General features: G+C 37.1%; 1 long non-coding RNA gene across 1 annotated transcript; it reads right to left on the reverse strand.

Annotated features, from left to right (window-relative positions):
* Positions 1-2,062: 2,062 nt before the first annotated feature.
* On the reverse strand, positions 2,063-7,181 carry LOC139977084 (uncharacterized). The gene is made up of 4 exons (XR_011796417.1): positions 6,945-7,181; positions 6,334-6,469; positions 5,212-5,286; positions 2,063-2,422 (listed from the first exon to the last, which is right to left on the reverse strand). It is a non-coding gene; the product is annotated as an uncharacterized lncRNA (long non-coding RNA).
* Positions 7,182-19,209: the final 12,028 nt, after the last annotated feature.

The raw sequence follows: 19,209 nt of genomic DNA on the forward strand, positions 1-19,209 counted from the left end.
CGTGCTATAACTCGGTAGCATGTGCTATTAGGATTACAAAAAGAACTGAGGATATTTGTAATTTCAAAAAATCAAGTTGTTGGGATTTGTTGGGATTACACATATCCTCAGTTCTTACTGTAATCTTTATAACACATGCTACCGATTTATCAGATTTATCAGCACGATCCAGTTTTTACTGTGGTATAAAACTTTGAGATTTACAGTAGTTACTGTAATCTCTGTGTGAATCGGCTGGTTTGAAGAGGAATTATGATTATCCTGCAAGTATGATTTATCAAGAATTTCTACGTAAAGTTGGTATTAGATTTCAGGTTCAAACTTCAATGTATTTTCAGAATGGTTGCAATGGAGGAATATTACTGTTGATTATTTGATAATTGCCCAAAATTACCACCAAAAACAAAAGGGATTCCCATTGTTTTTTAACATATTGTTCTCTGAACTACGTTAAAATCTCGACATTTTGTTACACGGAATCAATTTCCCTATTGTTCTCCCACGCATTGACTTATACACTTAATTTGTTTAATTAATGTAGCATCCTCTTGTAACTACCTTCACGTGTTGGACCAACAAAGGAATCAAAGTTGGTCATGCCGCGCTCTTCATGGCAACTTCAATGTTCCATATATTACGAATTAAGAATCTAGAAGTCAGCTATAGAAAATTCTGGGTTCTGGTCACTTATTCTGATGGTTTTTACTCACCCCAGAACGGCTGATTTTCAAACTACAACCTCGCTGCGTTTTAAAAGGAAACCACTCAGAAATTGGTCGTCGTGTTCCTCTTCTCGCTCTCTTTTATTCTTCTGTCTATTTTGTCTGTTTTTTTTTCCTTTATAATTTACATGATTCTTGATATATTTTCACAGATATCAGTGCACCACACTGAGTACAGAGAAGGAATGGGATAGGGGAGGGGGGGGGGGGGAGTAGAGTACTGAATGGGGTTGATCAGGGGTTCCCTAACAGGGGGTGCGTGAGTCCATCCCAGGGGTTCGTGAGACGTTTCTGAAAGTCAAAACTAGAGTACTTTTTGTTGAACTAAAATCTGATATATCATATAAGTTAGTAATGTACAAAAGTCGTACCACACGCATATTACCATAATAGTTCCGTACCGTGCATTTTTCATTACATTATTACACTATGAACTTGATGTTTTACGAAGCACTGTTATGCGTATTATAGTATAATAATGACTCAGATCGTGTCTCGAAAAGTTGGGGGTTCGTGGACAACTCTGACATCCACAGGGGTTCGTGGGGGGGGGGATACAGTTAGAAAAACCCTGGGGTCGATTGAGAGGATGTAAACGAAGGAGAGCGTCGTTTGACAAGGGGGTTTAACTTATTTGCATTCAACAGGTCGTGTTTCAATTAATCAGCAGAGAGATAAGACTTTTAGTGTCCCTTGGTAATGTCCAACGTGACATGTTTATATTTGAAAGGACCCGCCTTCCTATACTCAAAATCCACGGTGTACAGAGATCAACGTTGGTCGGTAAGAGGGAACAAACATTCTATTGTACTTATAGTGAACAATGTACAGGGATAGGGTCACGTGTGGCCAGCTCTTTGTATGACGTGTCCTTTCGGTTCATCCAATGAACACCGTCGTAGGCATCCGAATATATTTTTAAATGTTACATAGTAACAAAATGTTGTATAACACTATAATATCTCTCAGATTTGAAGCGTTTATTATGGGTGTTCTTCTTAAAATTAACAAAGGTCACGTGAAGACGACTTTAGGACAAATTTATTTTATTTGAAAAGTGAATTCTTCAAACTAAAAGCAAGTCATTTATCAAATAATAGTAGAGATATTATTCAAATTCGTATTTGAATAATATGAACTAAGGCCCCACGTCAACTCCCATGCCCACCCCCCCCCCCCCCACACGCCAGAATCCGTTCACCCCAACCACTAACTGCATTTTTTTAAGTTAAGTGAGATTTTCTAATGCACTTACTTTAGTAAACGATTCCTCACAATTCTAAAATGTACTAGAATTATATAATAGACATGCAAACAAATATAAAAATTGACAATTTCAATATTGGTCGTCTGAGTTTTTATTTTATTCTTTTGTTTTAAATATAACTTGATAACAGCTACTCTAATAAACAGATTGTTCTTGTTTAATATTTCATATTCGTATCGAAAGTGCTTACATGATAATTTGCATATGAATACACGAGGTATTGTTATACTTTACCAAAATTGCACGAACGAGTCAAAATTGAAATGAAGTGAAAAAATGGGGAATTTCGATAAAATTAGAATGAGATTTGAAAACGTTTCTAATCATCACGTCAGTGGCAGAAGAGTACAAGTAGCAAATCTGGTGAAAAGCTTCATCTGTGGCCACCAGCAACTTTTGATGCCATTTTAAATTCCAACTTGACCAGCGTTAGCTGTGAAGCAGAGGAGAATAATAAAGAGAGAGAGAGGGAAAGTAATAATTAATTTGTCAAATTTTTCATGAATTCATAAAAACTGGTAAATTTTCCAATAATTTGTAACATCTACAATAAATGATCACAACAAGATGCTAAACACATTTTAACAGTCAACTTAGTAACAATTAATAGCCTATTCTTGATCAGGATAAGACAGGATAAGAAGGGGGCGATGTTAGGTTGTCACCCCCACCCCCCCCCCCCCCCACTCAGTGAAAATCACAACTCGGTCCCAATCGATGCCAAGTCGGTTCCAAAATGGAGCCGACATCATGAAAGTAGGGGTAATAAAATGTCAAAACTACATTTCCCGGAAAGAAAATGTGTGCGGTATTGAAGAACTTAGCATGCACAGATCCGGATATGTGACCTGGTTAATTCGCTTTGGCTTCGGCTTTGAACGGCTTTGAGTACAACGTTTCTGTATACGCTGCCGTGTTGGACGAATGTAGCCGTAATAGTAATACCGACTTTGCGATCAGCGTTATAGTCATTGCCGAATAAGCAATCCGCGGGAAACAAAAAATGAAGAAAACGAAACTAAAATCGTTCTCTATGTTTATTCCCTTACTTCTAAATTTCAAAGATTCAGAGAAATTGATTTCATCTCTCTCACTTGTTTCTTTCAGTTGGCAACCCGTGCAGCTTTAGTATAGGCTTTGCTACTAGACCCCTACACTAATTCTCTTAAGGAAGAGCGTATATTAGTGTTTTAAAGTCGCTACGAGGGAAGAGGGAAGAAATATCTCCGAATGTTGTTAACGCTACCTTGACCCCGCCAGGCCTCCGATATTCATTCCAGAGAAATTTTCACATGTATTTTCGTGCTTTAATCTCGCTATAGAATGAACAACAAATATCTCAAACAAAAAATGTTGCACATTACGGGGACCTCGCCCAGACCCCATTATGGCTTGTGACATACTACAGAGAAATTTCAGAGCAAGTCCCTTTTTGATATAACAGCTTCCGGAAACTTCGCACCCCTCCCCCACCCCACGTACTCCTAACAAATAGAAGTGTATGGTATGAAACAAATTGCCCCTTGTCCTTATATATTGCTATGGTCGGTCCTAATGATAGCTACGGTCGGTCCTAATGATAGCTATGTTCGGTCCTACTGATAGCTACGGTCGGTCCTACTGATAGCTGGTCGGTCCTACTGATACCTATGGTCGGTCCTACTGATAGCTATGGTCGGTCTTACTGATAGCTATGGTCGGTCCTATTGATAGCTATGGTCGGTCCTATTGATAGCTATTGTCGGTCCTACTGATAGCTATGGTCGGTCCTACTGATATCTATGGTCGGTCCTACTGATAGCTATGGTCGGTCCTATTGATAGCTATTGTCGGTCCTACTGATAGCTATGGTCGGTCCTACTGATATCTATGGTCGGTTCTACTGATAGCTATGGTAGGTCCTATTGATATCTATAGTTGGTCCTACTATGGTCGGTCCTACTGATAGCTACGGTTGGTCCTACTGATAGCTATGGTCGGTTCTACTGATAGCTATTGTCGGTCCTACTGATAGCTATGGTCGGTCCTACTGATAGCTATGGTCGGTCCTACTGATAGCTATGGTCGGTCCCGAATTCGATCTGCACTCCTTGAGGAATGGCGCATTTTCGCCCCTGCTGTCCATAGGAGTAGGGTGAGTGTGGAGAGGGGGGGGGGTGGGAGGGGTGGAGGACTTTCTCGCAATTTGGAAAGAAAGGAGGTATCTCCCGCTTATTTCTAATAAGTGATGCCGTCACTGCGTTCATTGCTTTTTTAGCTGGTTACTATATGAACAAGCAAGACTTTGACGCAGCTCAATCAACCGTTATTTTCATATACCGCATAATAAATAATATGGAAAAATATCGGAGAATATAATAAAACTATCGGAAAATTGAAAAGCATGACTAAACATGTTACAAAACTATACTAAATTAGCTGCTAAATCACTTCTGTGGCACCTATAAAACATAATAATGAATCCATCCGCCTTCTACCCCCCCCCCCCTCTTGTCACTTATGCCCCTGGAAATTATCAGTACTGTCATATAGTATAATCACCAATGAACTAACAGTCTTTGTTAACTATCGTATACACACCCGCCACCGCCCCACCCCCACAACCCACACACACACAAATTATCCAAATATATAGAGACCTGGAATATAATTAATTAGGTCGGGGCGTAAAGTTGTTGAATTCTTATCACCAAAATACATTGACAGATCGGAAATCATTGCAATCAAACTCGCAATATGATGCTTTAGCTGAGAGCAGTTTGACATATGGTATATAGCACACACAATCAGCCATATGGTAATGCACATAGTAAAGAATACGGTGTTTTGTGTATATGCTGGATTAAGGTCAGGCGCGAATGATTTCTATTACTACCATCAATTATGAGGACAGAACATTAACACATTATGAGCATGCACATATTAAATCTCCGTATGTGATAATGAATGCCTTATAAGGTACAAACAGGTAAACAATTTTTTTAACAAATTCACGTTTGCGTTATTTATCGCGAGCTCAAAAACACCTATTCTAAACACCTACAGTTTATTTGCTGTTGTTTTGTTATATTTCATAATACACCTGTTTACCTACTCGTCACACTCTCCACCTCTCCCGCTCTCTCTCCATCTCTGTCTGCTTTTCTGACATTTGACAGCAAGCGCAACACCCCAACCCTTAACTATCCTCCTCCCAAGAAGTGTTTTATTGATATTACTTACTTTGCGCACATGCCCCCTGTTGGAGCACAACACCATTCTTAATGAAGCACATGCAGGATGGATTTTCGGGACATGCTGTGAAAGAGAACATTTTATCTTTATTTTTCTTATATTGAAATCGTAGTAAGTTGATAAATCCAGATCATATATATTTATATATATATTTTCAATTACGTTTTCAATTATATACATACTGTGAAAGAGAACATTTTATCTTTATTTATTTATTTATTTATTTTATATATATATATATATATATATATATATATATACATACATATATATATATATATATATATATATATATATATATATATATATATATATATATATATATATATATATATATATATATATATTTATTTATTTATATATATATATATATAGAGAGAGAGAGAGTTGGTTGGTTGGCGTCTATCTTGGCGCAGAGTGCTCTATGTCCAATGGACAGAGCGGAATATATGTTGATACTAGTTGAGATTAGTGGAACACCAGTTGTCTGACGCTCGCTATAACGCGTGAAACTCCAACTACTAGTGTTCCACTAGTCTCAACTAGTATCAACATATATATATATTTATATGTTTATATATATAAGGGCTCCCAAAACGTATATAATTTATTTTCCAAGGTCATCTGTAAGAAGGGTTAATTAAATTGAATAAGAATGAATTTGAAGGTACTTGAAAAGAAAAGCCACCCAAGAAAGAACCTGATCACGAACAACCAAAGGGCTGATCAACTCTCAACCCCAGTACCCTTACATGATGACTGTGACTGTGTGATCATCGTCAGATGTGTATCACAATTCCTTTACAAGGGTATAACATATAATACTACACATGATCTTAACCAAAAGGCCGAGAAGAATGATATCGAAGGTTTAAACACTACTGACTCCGTATGTATTAATCAGATACCATGCTTATTGAATAATTGAATGAAAAATGTTTATGCAACAAATTTGAACTAAACTGTGCAAATTAAATAACGAATATTCATATATACAACTGAATTTAGTCAAATAAAGTGATCAAAAGTGCACTTTACGAAACCAATTTACAGATGCGGTTTCATGTTTGACTACTTTTAATTTATAGCTTAAAAAAAAAGGGTACTTACGTTTCCAACTTCCTTTTTTCTTGCCCCTTGTCTTAAACATAAGATTCTCAAAGGCGGCGCCAGAGTCTTCAGCCGAGACAATAGCAATTGTTACAGAAAACAAAAGGAGGATGCTCAACAATTTGCTGTCCATGATCTGTGACAAATAATTGAGCAAAAAATAATAAAATAATAATAACTAACCAAAAATAAATTAATGAATGATATTTAATAGCTGTAAATCTAAAAGGCCACACTACCTTAGAAGAACAATTAGGACTTACGCAACATTTTAAAAAATTTGGTTTTGTTTTATAGTTAAATTAAAGTTCCTAGACATTAGCAGAATAGTAGTTACAAATAATGAGATATCATCCATTCTAAGTAAGTACAGCTTGCTGCTTCTGTGATCAAATTATGAACCGTTTTGTTCAACGCAAACAATTTTGTGTCCCACAGTTTTATGTAATATTTAATTTTTATACTTGCAGTCATTTTTCGTTGTTGAAAGATTTGATAAACTGCAGTGTAAAATTCCAGATTTAAGAGATTGCGTTATATTAATCATACATATTTTTTTTGTATAAATTGTATACATAAGTTTAAGAAGTTGAGGCAAAAGTATAACTTACCGTTCTTTTTTTTCTCTCTCTCTCTGTTAAATTGGTACTTCTTGAAAGATCTAGTGACGAATGATATTTTCGGAGAGTATCAACTCCTTTTTGCTCTTTGATGAGTTGGTTCAAAAAGTACGAACACAACAAAATGCTGGTATTTACGATGAAAGTTTACGCATGAATTCAACTATCTGGCTTAACTATAAATATACAATCTTTACTGAGATATCTGAAAAGGTATTCAAAATTATTTCGGTCCGATGAATATACGATTAAAATTTAAAATTTCAGTAAACATAAAATGTGACTACTGCGCATGCCTGTTATAAATTTGAATAAACAAAATGGAGCATCAATTTTATTCTCCCCTTCATTTCTCATTAAAAAAAAGAAAACCATTTACGTGTACTGGTGTAAACTGCAGTGTTCTCCCAGAGGATAAGTGCATCAAGGCAACTCTCAACATCTTTTTTTTTTAAATACTATAGCCATGGCAGTTTTCCTTAAAGGATCCCCCTATGTAGAAAATTCCTTTTTTTGGATGTTGTAAAGAATTGCAAAACACTGCTGTCAGTTGATCTTGTATTTTAATAACCCTTTCAATCCTTGAAAAATGACCCTTTTAAACAACTGAGCTTTACCAGTATAGTCTAAAACACAAACCATTGCACAGATGCAACACAAAACTGAATGGACACAACAAAATAACAATACTTTATGGCCTCAAATGAAATGTTTACAATGTGTTATGTCATCCGACGGCATTCTGTTGTGTATATGAAATTCAAAGACCATATTTTGGTAGAGTTATTATATATATATATATTTACATTAACATTTAGATCTACACTGAGAAGATGACGTCATAATATAAAACAAGCCTTAAATGAGCAGTGCTGGTAATGTTTTCATAGCTATTCTGGTTTTCAAGAGACTCACTTAAAAGTATATGCTTAATCTCTGGAACGCTCCTTTAAGACTACGCTGATAATGATGACGTCAGCTGATCGGTTTAAGCATAACATGTGAATGGTGCTAAATACCGTTTTATAAATTCTAACAAATCAACCAAAACATATGTTTGTTAAGTCGATATAAAACACACAGCATCCTTGGATGACATTTAACAATATCGTACTTGCTGCATTGTAATGCGTTGTTATGCATTGTAGTGCATTGTAATGCATTGTAATGCATTTTAATGCATTTTAATGCATTATAATGCATTGTAAATGTGTCTTTTGAGGCCATAAAGGTATTATGTTTCCCGTTGAGCTGTGTGTTGTATCTGAGGAACTGACCCAATGGTCTGTGTTCTTAGACTATACAGGCCAGTCACTTTAATTGACGACCGTCAGCTGTTTAAACGGCAATTTCTCAAGAATTTGATGTTATGTATTCCCAACCTGCACTGATAGCTGTAATTTTAAGGTCATATCCTATCCTTTCATCCTATCATTCCTTCAATACAGTCGAACATAGCCTTTTGTAAAATATATCCTCGAAATCATTCTTGAGAAATTCCTTTTGTTATTCAACTTTTTTTTTTCTTTTTTAGGGAATGAAATACAGTGTAATCAGAGTTATAATATATGGGATAATAAAACAATATTAATTAGAGAAATTCTACTAATTACACTCTATTTCCCCAACCCTGTCTTATCCCCTTCTTTATCCCCTTGCACCATTGTATTTTGCCCAATGAAATAAGGCGGCGTGCATATTTCACTGCAACTGGGATTCTCATAATTCAATCTGTGATATTACAGTCGAAGGAGTTATTAATTCCTGAGAAATGTGCTTGAAAAATAAAACACCCACACCTTGTAAAAAAATGTATTATAAGAGCAGTAACTTGGGCGGATTACTCCGGTTCCTACCCGTCACTTTCGACAAGGTCAAGTTGATAAACAATGGATGGAGAAGATGAAAGCAACAAGTTTGTTTGTCGCGCACTATTGCTCAAGGACGCAATGAAATGGCGTCATAATTCAAGGCCACCCTGGTTCTATGAGAGGGCTGATTCCAAACGCGTTATATGCCCGCTGTGCGTGTCATAGTTTTTAGTGCATTTATTTATAGCATGTATGCTTTAAATAGATAGATATATAAAGTACGACTTTTTTTTAACTTTGCGATGTCCAAAAGAATACTAACTAACTTCAATTGCGTCCGTTGTTTACGTCACTAATACTCAAATTCGGCGAAAGGTATTTGTAAAAGTCAGGGTAGAACCGGCAAAAAAAATTATTGGTTACGTATTGCAAATTATCAAGGTGTGGTTGAACACCTCAACCTGCAGCTTTAAGTTTAAGACCGGCATTGATGCACAAATACGTTATCAAGTGACACAAATAGAATCCTCTCGATTTGTGTCCTCGAGGAATGAACTTTGCGTGAGAAGCAATCTAATTTATTAATATGCATATTGCGTAATTATACGTGGCAATGAAATGGCACTTTATTTTTAATTACAAAAAACGCAGAGAAGAAAGTATTTATCAGATTAATGCGAGGTTTTATTAGGATAATATTGTATACGAACTATTGTTTTAGAATTTGATAAAACAAAAATCCTACTTGAAATGCAGACTGCCCGAAAGACCGACAGACCGACAAAGAGATGACAAGGCACACGGCAGGGCGATTGCGAAGTCAAAGGATTTGCGACCTATGGAATGCAGGTGTCTAGTCTTGGTCAAATCATCATTGTAGTGCGCGTGCGCGCTACAATATTGGCATTACTGGCCAAGTGAACGATACCTACATGACTGGACGTTGTAACTTAAAGTTTCATATAGTCTCTGTACATTTGCAGTTGCAGAGGCTAGCTGCAAGGCCAACTTATTCTGAGCCTGGGGGGGGGGGACCCCTTTTCTTTGGCAAATAAGGAAATTTATAGGTCTCTTGATGCAAAATGATGTATAATAGTACATTTTACTATAATAATGGTTAGCTAGCATTATTTGTTTTTGCATTTGGGTTATACAGAGGGTGTTTTGAACCCCCATGGAGCCTGATTCAGGACAATTAATGTTTGATTGGCATTAAACAGTCAGACCATGCACACATACATCAAGGCATCAAACTTCTGTTGTATCCTAGCTTACTCTAATTTGATAAATGTCTGATATTAAATTTAATTAATTAATATGTCACAAATGTTGAATTGGCTCATGTGGTTAAAACTTTTCAGGTTTGGTAGTGAACTGTATGATATAGCGCCAAAATTATGACATGTAATCTCCAATAAAAAAATTGAGCCAGTAATATAAACATGTAGGTGTCACAATAAAAGATCATCCAATTAACTCAATGCCTAAGCATAGTTCAGTTGTACACTAACGGTCTACCCTCAACCAACATGGTGAATGTTAATTATCTTAATAGTGGAGCTTAAACATAAACCTTTCAAGATGATAATTTATTTTATATATGACTTACAGAAATTGGACTCATTGTTCGTTTTGGCAGAGTTGGACTCCAAGAAGGCTCTAGAGAGGATGTCGGCTATGTACATGTGCTTTCCGTGTTGATAAGTGATGTCATAGTCATGTTTTTGGAGCGTAGGAGCTTTCCTTGTAGACGCTTAGGGGCTTTCAAAAGTGGCTTCTTTGCGATCATTTCTAATGACGTGTGGTCACTGATGACCATTGGTTTTGCGACCGAAGGTGTACTGGTGAAAAACGCTCGAAGGAGAATTACCACCGCTAACATTTCTTTTTCGATGGTGGCATAGCGTGTTTCTGTATCAGTTAACGCTCAACTCGCGTATGCTACTGGCCGCACATTCTGTACGAGTACGGATCCTATGCCTTTACCGCTTGCGTCACATTGTATTGTAATCGGTGTCTTCGGGCCGTTGTAGTACGCGAGAACTGGTGCGCTTGTGACCATGTGTGTCATGCGCTCTAGGGCCTATTCCTGTCGTGCCCCCAAAGCCCGTCTGGCCTTGTGAGTTGTCTCAACGGGTCCAATGTCACCGAAAGACTGGGTAGAAATCAGCTTAGATAGTCAACAAACCCAACCAGTCGCTGGGCCGCTTGGCACGTCTGTTGGTGTTGGCATACAAATAATCACTTGACTTTTGCAGGGTCAGGTTTGAGACCCTTGTTGGTAACTAAAGGTGCCCTAGAAATTGTGTTTTTTTCTACTCTGATGATTGATTTCTCTCTACTTATGTTGTGCTCTGTGCAACGTGCTGGTAGGACTTTGAGATTGCTGTCACTCTTGGCATACTTTTCTGCCCTGTTTGGGGGTTAAATCCTACTGTAAACTCTACTGAGTTCCATTTGTATGGTTTATAGTTTTAATCTACATTTGTAGAGTGCTTGGCTCATACGTGATCAAGTTTTGCTGATGAATGTATCTTTCTGGAATCGTATTCAGCTTTGCTCCACAGTCTATTTTGAATGTTACTAGGGGTGTCATTTGGCTTGATCAACATTTTCGCGAATATGCCTTGGTTGTTGACGCTGTTTATATGTGTTCATGCTGTCAACAAAGCAATATGTGACCACATGTGTCAGTGTCAGAATAATCTGATCCAGCTTCCGCTGATACAGCTTTAACCATACTATTTTGTAGTTGTTTTTTATATGGCATAAGTTTTCGATGTGATTTTTTACCTTCACAAACAGTGCATGTTGCTCCGTAGGCTGGGCATCTGCCCTTTGGATGGCTTTTGCCGCAGTCTGAGATGACGCTTTTTCTTTTGTTTCGCTTCGCTATGTTTACGTCTGTTATTGGCGTGCTTAAGCTTGTGTGACGCTTTTGGTTTGGTACCTGAATTTGTTTTTGATTCAGGGTAGATATTTGCTTGATTGTTTGGCTTTCAAACGCTGTCATGTGTTCGGCTGTTATCGTTGTGCTTATGCAAATATCAATGGTATCGTTGAGCTTTAGATAACGGGTTTTTAATAACTTCTTTCTTGTACTGTTATTATCTATCCCTCTGACAATTATATCTCTGATTAGGATCTCGGCTAGACATGTGCAAACTTGCATGTGCGTGCTATAGTTTCTGCAGGTTGGCTAGGTAAACATCGAATGATTCACCTAGTGCTTGCTTTCGCTGTTTAAACATGTATCTCTCGTTTGTTTCGTTTAGCTCGCCAATTGCGTAAGTGTCGAATTTCGTGATAACGCCCTTCACTTTCACACTATCTTGAAGCATAGCGGTTTCCAACTTTTCCAGTTGGTTATCTCTCGATTGTTTACTGTTAGGTAATCCTGCGGGTGTCCTAACACGGTATATGTATTCGGCTTTCCGGGCTGTTGCGTATTGGATGAATATAATTTCATCGATGATTTTTCGGCGCTTGTTTGCTCTAGGAATTTTCTTGAAAGGTTTCGGGATTTTCTTGAAATTTGGTTTCCTCAAACGCAAAAAAATTTATCATTGATGCCACCGGCTGCCACCTTGTTATGATATTGTGCTTTGCTCATGGCACTGCATATTTGGTAACCTTTTACCTGTGGCATATCAATCTTACAGGTTACAACAAGTGACTTAATAATACAGCAGTTAGTACCTTGAGTAAACCAAAGAAAGATATTTCTTTCAACAGATTTGTTTCAGCTAGGTTGGATTTCTGTCGTTTCCATTCTACTTCTTTCTTCAAAGTCTAGCTTCCTTTTGTTTAAATATGGAAAATAATTAATGATCATATATTCTAACTTAATAAAAACAATCAAATTCAATCAAGTTATAGGAAAGTTTTTTGAAGCAAACACTTTTGAGTAATGCCCACCCTTCCGGGACACTGTCACTCACTAGAATAATAGACAACTGAGGCAATACCCAATACTATACACTGACAATAAGTATGACTTCAGATAAGCAAGATCAATTGACTGAGACTGAGTTAACAAGACAACTGAATCATCCTGAGACCTATTAACCAGTGGCAGATTCGGAGGAGGGGTACGGGATGATTTTTTTTGGGTAGAAATACAGACTAATGATCATAGACTTAGGAATCGAACGGCAGGAGAGAATTCAACCCTCCCTCCCCTCCCCCCCCCCAATAACAAAAAAGTGATCTTTTCAATCTATCTTCATGCGTTTCGCTTGATTTCAGACATTCATAGCATTTGCACGCAACATTTGAAGGGCTCAATAAAATTAGTTCGAAATTGCAACATTTTTATGCTGGCATTTTGTCTAGACACTAATTTAACAGGATTTCAGACATTCACTGCATATGCACAGGTCATATGGGGCTCAATTAAATCAGTAGACAAATGCAGTATTTATATGCTGGCATGTTGTGTAGACACTCGTTTTACTTGATTTCCGATATTCACAGCATATATACACAGTATTTAATGAAGGGGTTCCCTATAACTGGGGTGAATGAAACCCCATGGGGTGCGTGAGTCCATCCCAGGGGGTTCGTGAGACGTTTCTGAAAGTCAAAACTAGAGTACTTTTGTTGAACTAAAATCTAATATATCAAATAAATTAGTTATGTACAAAAGTCGTACCTATCGACAAACTCTATTCGCGTTCCATACGCATATGTTGCCATAGTAGTACCGTACCGTGCATGTGATAAATAACTGAATTATGAGACAGACACAGGCCGCATGACTTTGGTGAAATTGGTGTACGTATGACAGTACGCCGTGAAGATAAAGAGCTGAGAAAGTAACTGAAAGGTTGGCCAAAGTAATTATTATTATTTTGGAAATTCCAGATGACCTCCATTTTGCCAGACGCAAACGAAAGTTAGCATAAATTCATGCTTGAAAATTGTTGTTGAGTGACAACATGCAGTCACGTGCCTGTTTTAAAATTATTTACCAGTTCCGCGAAAGTGTTTCTACTGGTCTTTTGTTTTGAGTCTAGCCTAGCCTAGGCCTAATTTTATATCAACATCATATATATATATATATATATATATATATATATATATATATATATATATATATATATATATATATATATATATATATATATATATATATATATATATATATATATATATATTTTCAGACCGCACTCCACGATGTCTAAGAAGCGCAAATACGATGATTCGTTTATCAAGTGGGGGTTCATGAAGTTTGTGGAGTAGGATGGGAATGAACGTCTGCAATGCGTTCTGTGTCACAAAGTGCTGGCGGAGGCGTCGATGAAGCCATCGAAGCCAACAGCCCACCTCGTCAGCACCCATCCGACTCATCAGGACGACTCTGAAGACGTGTTCCGAAGCAAGAAAGCTCGCTACATGGCGTAGGGTAGCAACGGAAATTCTACTTGTACTCAAAGTACTCATGCTGCCGTAATCGTACTACAATTGTGTGATAAAATATATGTTATTTCTCCTTCCCTTTCACATTCCCTTCACTTCGCCCTCTCTACCTTTACCCCATTCCCCTTGTTAATGCCAGTGCCCTTCAAGTCCTCTTCACAAACATTATTTTCGGCTCATGCGCTATGGGTCTGTACCAAAATCGTTCGTTATATCGTTGAATAAAATTTATTTTTAGTGCAGAATCTCATCACAATTGCTTTTTTTTTCTCATCTTATTTTTTGTAATCGAACGTAATTCACTTACGCTCGAAGAATCCTATGAAGTATCACTTTGTACTACTTAACTTTACTGTATTATTTCTTATCAATCAAGTTATTTTTGCCCTATCAATCCAGTTAACATGTAGGCCTACACTTTTATCTCTTTGATCATTTACACTAAAAACAAAAAATTGAAAACCTCCAGTCACCAATTCGTTATGGTATATCCATTACAGAGCTCATTAAACTAAACTTTGATTAGCTTCAGTTAAAACTTAATCTGTACAACAGATAAACTGAGTTAAATTTTCCAGTCACGCTTATCGTCTCTTTAATCATGGTTTTGAGAAAGGGAAGAAAAAGAGAGATTATTACAGCAGATGACAGACGGGTAGGTGGTGATAAATTTGGGATTAATGAAGAATGGTGAGATGTATTGAACTGAATCTGACATTTCGACATCTCCAAAAATTATTTATCTTGTGAATGATGTCTTTTTTCGGTTTTTCTGTCATAGAAACAAAAGAAAAGGAAAGGAAAAGAGACGAGAAAATGACGAAAAGGTCAGAAGGAAAAAGAAAACCACTTTATCATACATTCCACGCATTTTATTAAAAACAAAACTAAATCTAAAGGACATAACGATAAATAGAAAAGTCCTGGGTTCAGATTCATGTATACCACCAAAAAGAATGTGAAAGTTATCTTCGGACTTCGTAATCTAACTCCAAAAAAAAAGTGCAACCATCCAACAACCGTTTTCGGTAGATGAAAGATATACATTTTGTCTTGTCTCGAAAATATGATTTTAGTTCAGATTAATTCACGCTAAGCCACGTTGACCGTGAGGACTTAAGTGGTCCATTATTATCTAGTTAGTTTTGAATGCCTAGCGATGTATTTGTTATCATTATGTCGTTAAGTTATATTAATTTACAGATAGAGTACATTCTAAGTCCACATTAGTTCGTTAAGTACCAAATATATGGTTACTTCATTGAAATTTGTGCACACAAGAACCTAAGAGGTTGTCCGTCTCATATCCATTGTGTAAGTGTGTATTAGCAGCAGTGTTTTTTCTTCACTGGTGTGGGGGAGGGGAGGAGGGGGAGACGGGGAGGAGGGGGAGACAGGGAGGAGGGGAAGGCGGGGGAGGGGAGGAGGGGAAGGAGGGGAGGAGCGGGGATATAAAATTGGCTGAGTCAGACATTTTAAAGACTTACGCAATAAACCTGAATCCAAGTTTGTATTAGTTTGAAATTTTAGATTTTATGATGTATCATCTTGTATCATTTATAATCTTGGTATCTCAACGGTTCGTCGAGTTTTAATAAATATTCTCAATAAAAAATAATGAGGTCATCGCTTGCAAGAATCATAACTTGAACTACTCTTATATATATGTCATATTAGTTGGTAAATCTGGGTCACACCGTCACTGGCTTCATTGGAAAGAAGTCAATCGGAAAAGAAACACATACGGTACCGCTAATTAGTTTCAACATTTTAACCTATTAACCTTACTGATTGTCAAAGAACTTAGCGCTTTTATTAAAGGAATATGTAAGATACGAATGGGTGGGATGAGGGGTGTGGGGGCGTTGAAAGGAGAGGAAAGATGAAGGGGCCAGAGAGAAGGGGAAGAGTCTTTCTAGTAATATAAATTCAAGATCGCGATAAAACTTGAAGAACTATAGCTACCTATGAGGCTGGATCCCAAAGAGAGGCATTTTTGACTATTCTATCTTTGTTTAATTTCTATCAGAGATTGAAAACAAGTATTGAATCCAATTTTCAGGCCAATATACTCGTAGTTAAGGTAGTTATACAGTTAAACCAGACCATAAGGCTAGAAAGGCACTTCTTGATGATGATGATGATGATGATGATGATGATGATGATGATGATGATGATGATGATGATGATGATGATGATGATGATGATGATGATGATGATGATGATGATGATGATGATGATGATGATGATGATGATGATGATGATGATGATGATGATGATGATGATGATGATGATGATGATGATGATGATGGAGATGATATTATGCGTGCGGTTAATGTTTCCATCTCGACCAAAAAATAAGACCAAAGAAAGAGGGAGACCTTTTGGTTTGGTTTGAATTTTTCTTTCTCTACCATTAGCCATAAGTTTGGTAAAAAAAAATGAATGTTATCGTCATTGTGTGATAATTTACTACACACTATAATACTGACCAAAAAGAAAGATTGTTTAGCGGACCTTGAAAGGTTGAAAGCATAAACGGGGTTTTATAATTGTTCATGCTCGCTCGATTGCAACATATTTACTCGACGGGTGATGTTTTAATTAAGAATATGTTAAAATGTCATCGAACATGTGTTTTATGTTTAATCAACTTTAATGTAATGAGCTGGTAATCTGTTCGAAACAAACTCTTTGTCTTAAAGGGAAGAATGTTCTTAACACAAGACAGCACGTCTTGTAAACACATACTTTGATAGAATAGGTTTCATTAAACTAAAACTATAGGCTACGTAATAAGCGATAATATCAGTGCCGTAGTCGGAGTGGTTGGAGCCGGGAGAGGGGGGGGGGTGTACTTAAATACCATCAACAAAGTAATTATAATATATATGATACACTTAAAGGATTATTTTTAGAAATACAAATGTTTCTTTTGACAATCATAGAATGAGTAGTGATTTTACCCGGTTGGGCTGATTTCTACGGTGTATTATGTGTGCCTGTACATCAGTTTAATTTCAATGTTCATTCAAATTAGAGGGTAGTAACAGAGTGTTAAGGCCTATATGCACATTCTTGGAAATGTGGTGGTAGATTGGGGGGGGGGCGGGGAGGGAGGTATTCCAAATTACCCCGATTGATTCCCCCAACTGAATTAGGGGAATCTGGGGAACGTTGGAACTTGAACATTCATGGAAGGACTTCAGGTGAATCTAAGAAGGGAGTTACTGTTCTAGGTAAATGAAAGCCTCTGAGGAAGGGGGGGGGGGGGTGGTTGGTGTTGGGTTCATCCGACAGAATAGAAAATAGACATCACATGTTGCATTCTGAGGCAAATTCAGACGATAAATTATGTAAATGAGTAGCTGGAAAGATTGAGCTAATCAAATTAATACATTTTAAATTCCACCTCCCCTGACTGGTTTTGGTAGGGACATGAACCTTTATGGGTGGGCCATAAACGAACTCAGGATTTTATAATTGGAGGGGGCTGCTACCATGAGGTAATCGAAGCCGACTCTCTTGTGTGTCGAGGCGGGGGCATACCCCAACTGATGACGTCACTAGAGTACATTGTGAGGCTTATTGAGACTATAGTTAGATCTAAACGGAAAGATGTGCTGAGAAATATTTTGTATGAGGATGGAAAAAGAGGTTGGGAGTGTACACTCATAGTAATGGTCCAATGTTTGCCCTGCTGAATGCACACAAAAAAAAAGACTCCCAGCTCCCCGACTGAAGATGGGAGGTAAGGGGGGGGGGGTGGACATGCATTGCAAAATCAAATTTAAGCCAACCCATTCACAAAAACAGTGACTAAAAGATGCCTTTAAGTTAAAAAAAATAATTATCATACACATTAGATAATAGAATAACACTGGTTTCAACCCGGACTGTCTTTCTATAACGATTCTAATGTTTGAGAGGTGACCCTTTAAACAGTGTTGAGGTTCATCAAGTAAAGCGACTGAAGTATATAGTCTAATTTTACCGACCATTAGGTCAGTTTCTCGGATTCAACACATGTCATGTTTACAATTCATTACAAATTTCTCAAGCACAAATAGTGATGAACGCTATCCATCACTGCTCTGCTGTTCATATAAAGTTCGTGAAGAAAAGAAAATGTTTTGAATGAGTTATTAGAAATTATAAAACAATTAATTGGCATGTACCTCGGTCTGCACTGAGGAGTCGATGCCATTATGAATTTAGCCTTAAAGGAGCTTTCCACGGTCACTTTTAAATCTTGAAAACCGGAATGAACTTTAGAAACACTCTCAGCTCTCAAATTTGTCTTTGCTAGTTTTGGACTATAGCATTCCAATACAAGCAATATGCATAAAGTCATGCATCATTTTAGGTGTTTGTAATCACGTTTCTAAATTAACAAATCTAGTCATGGTTGATTAGCAGTAATGTGGTAACTTTAGACACCCCCGAGTCATTGAAATGTAATGAACCGTTCAAATTGATTATAAAGTAAACGTAAAGTGTTCGCACAGTCTGTGCGCAGTTCCATTTCATACTACATTATTTAGCTGTGCGCAGTGACTTAGAAGGTCACACTATCCTATAGTAGGCTCCATCCAATGACGTCATATATCTTATCACTGAGGTCATACTACATTTAATTCAAATTCAATGTGGGCGTTTATTTTTTAGTTTTTTTTTTAGCATTCATGCATACATCCGATAAACTCTTATTTTTTCTTATCTTTATCTTAAATTGAATTTATCAACGTCAGGAAGAATTACTCATCATATCGATATTATCGATATTTGTTTGGTTATAAGAATTCGACGTTGTATTGCCAGAGCAGCCACGATGCTACGCATGCGTACATGTGATGAGTTGATGTTGAATGGTGCGGGTAGATGGTATTCTTCATATACCATTATAATAAATCTGGATGTTGATATTTGACCAACACTTTTTTTTCCTCCAAAATTAGCAATTATCACTGCGCAGCTTCCTACCATGTCATTCTTTCAAGCGTCTATCGCATTTACTCATGCAT

The sequence above is a fragment of the Apostichopus japonicus genome, chromosome 12 (genome assembly GCF_037975245.1).
Source record: "Apostichopus japonicus isolate 1M-3 chromosome 12, ASM3797524v1, whole genome shotgun sequence".
In the NCBI taxonomy this organism is placed as follows: domain Eukaryota; kingdom Metazoa; phylum Echinodermata; class Holothuroidea; order Aspidochirotida; family Stichopodidae; genus Apostichopus; species Apostichopus japonicus.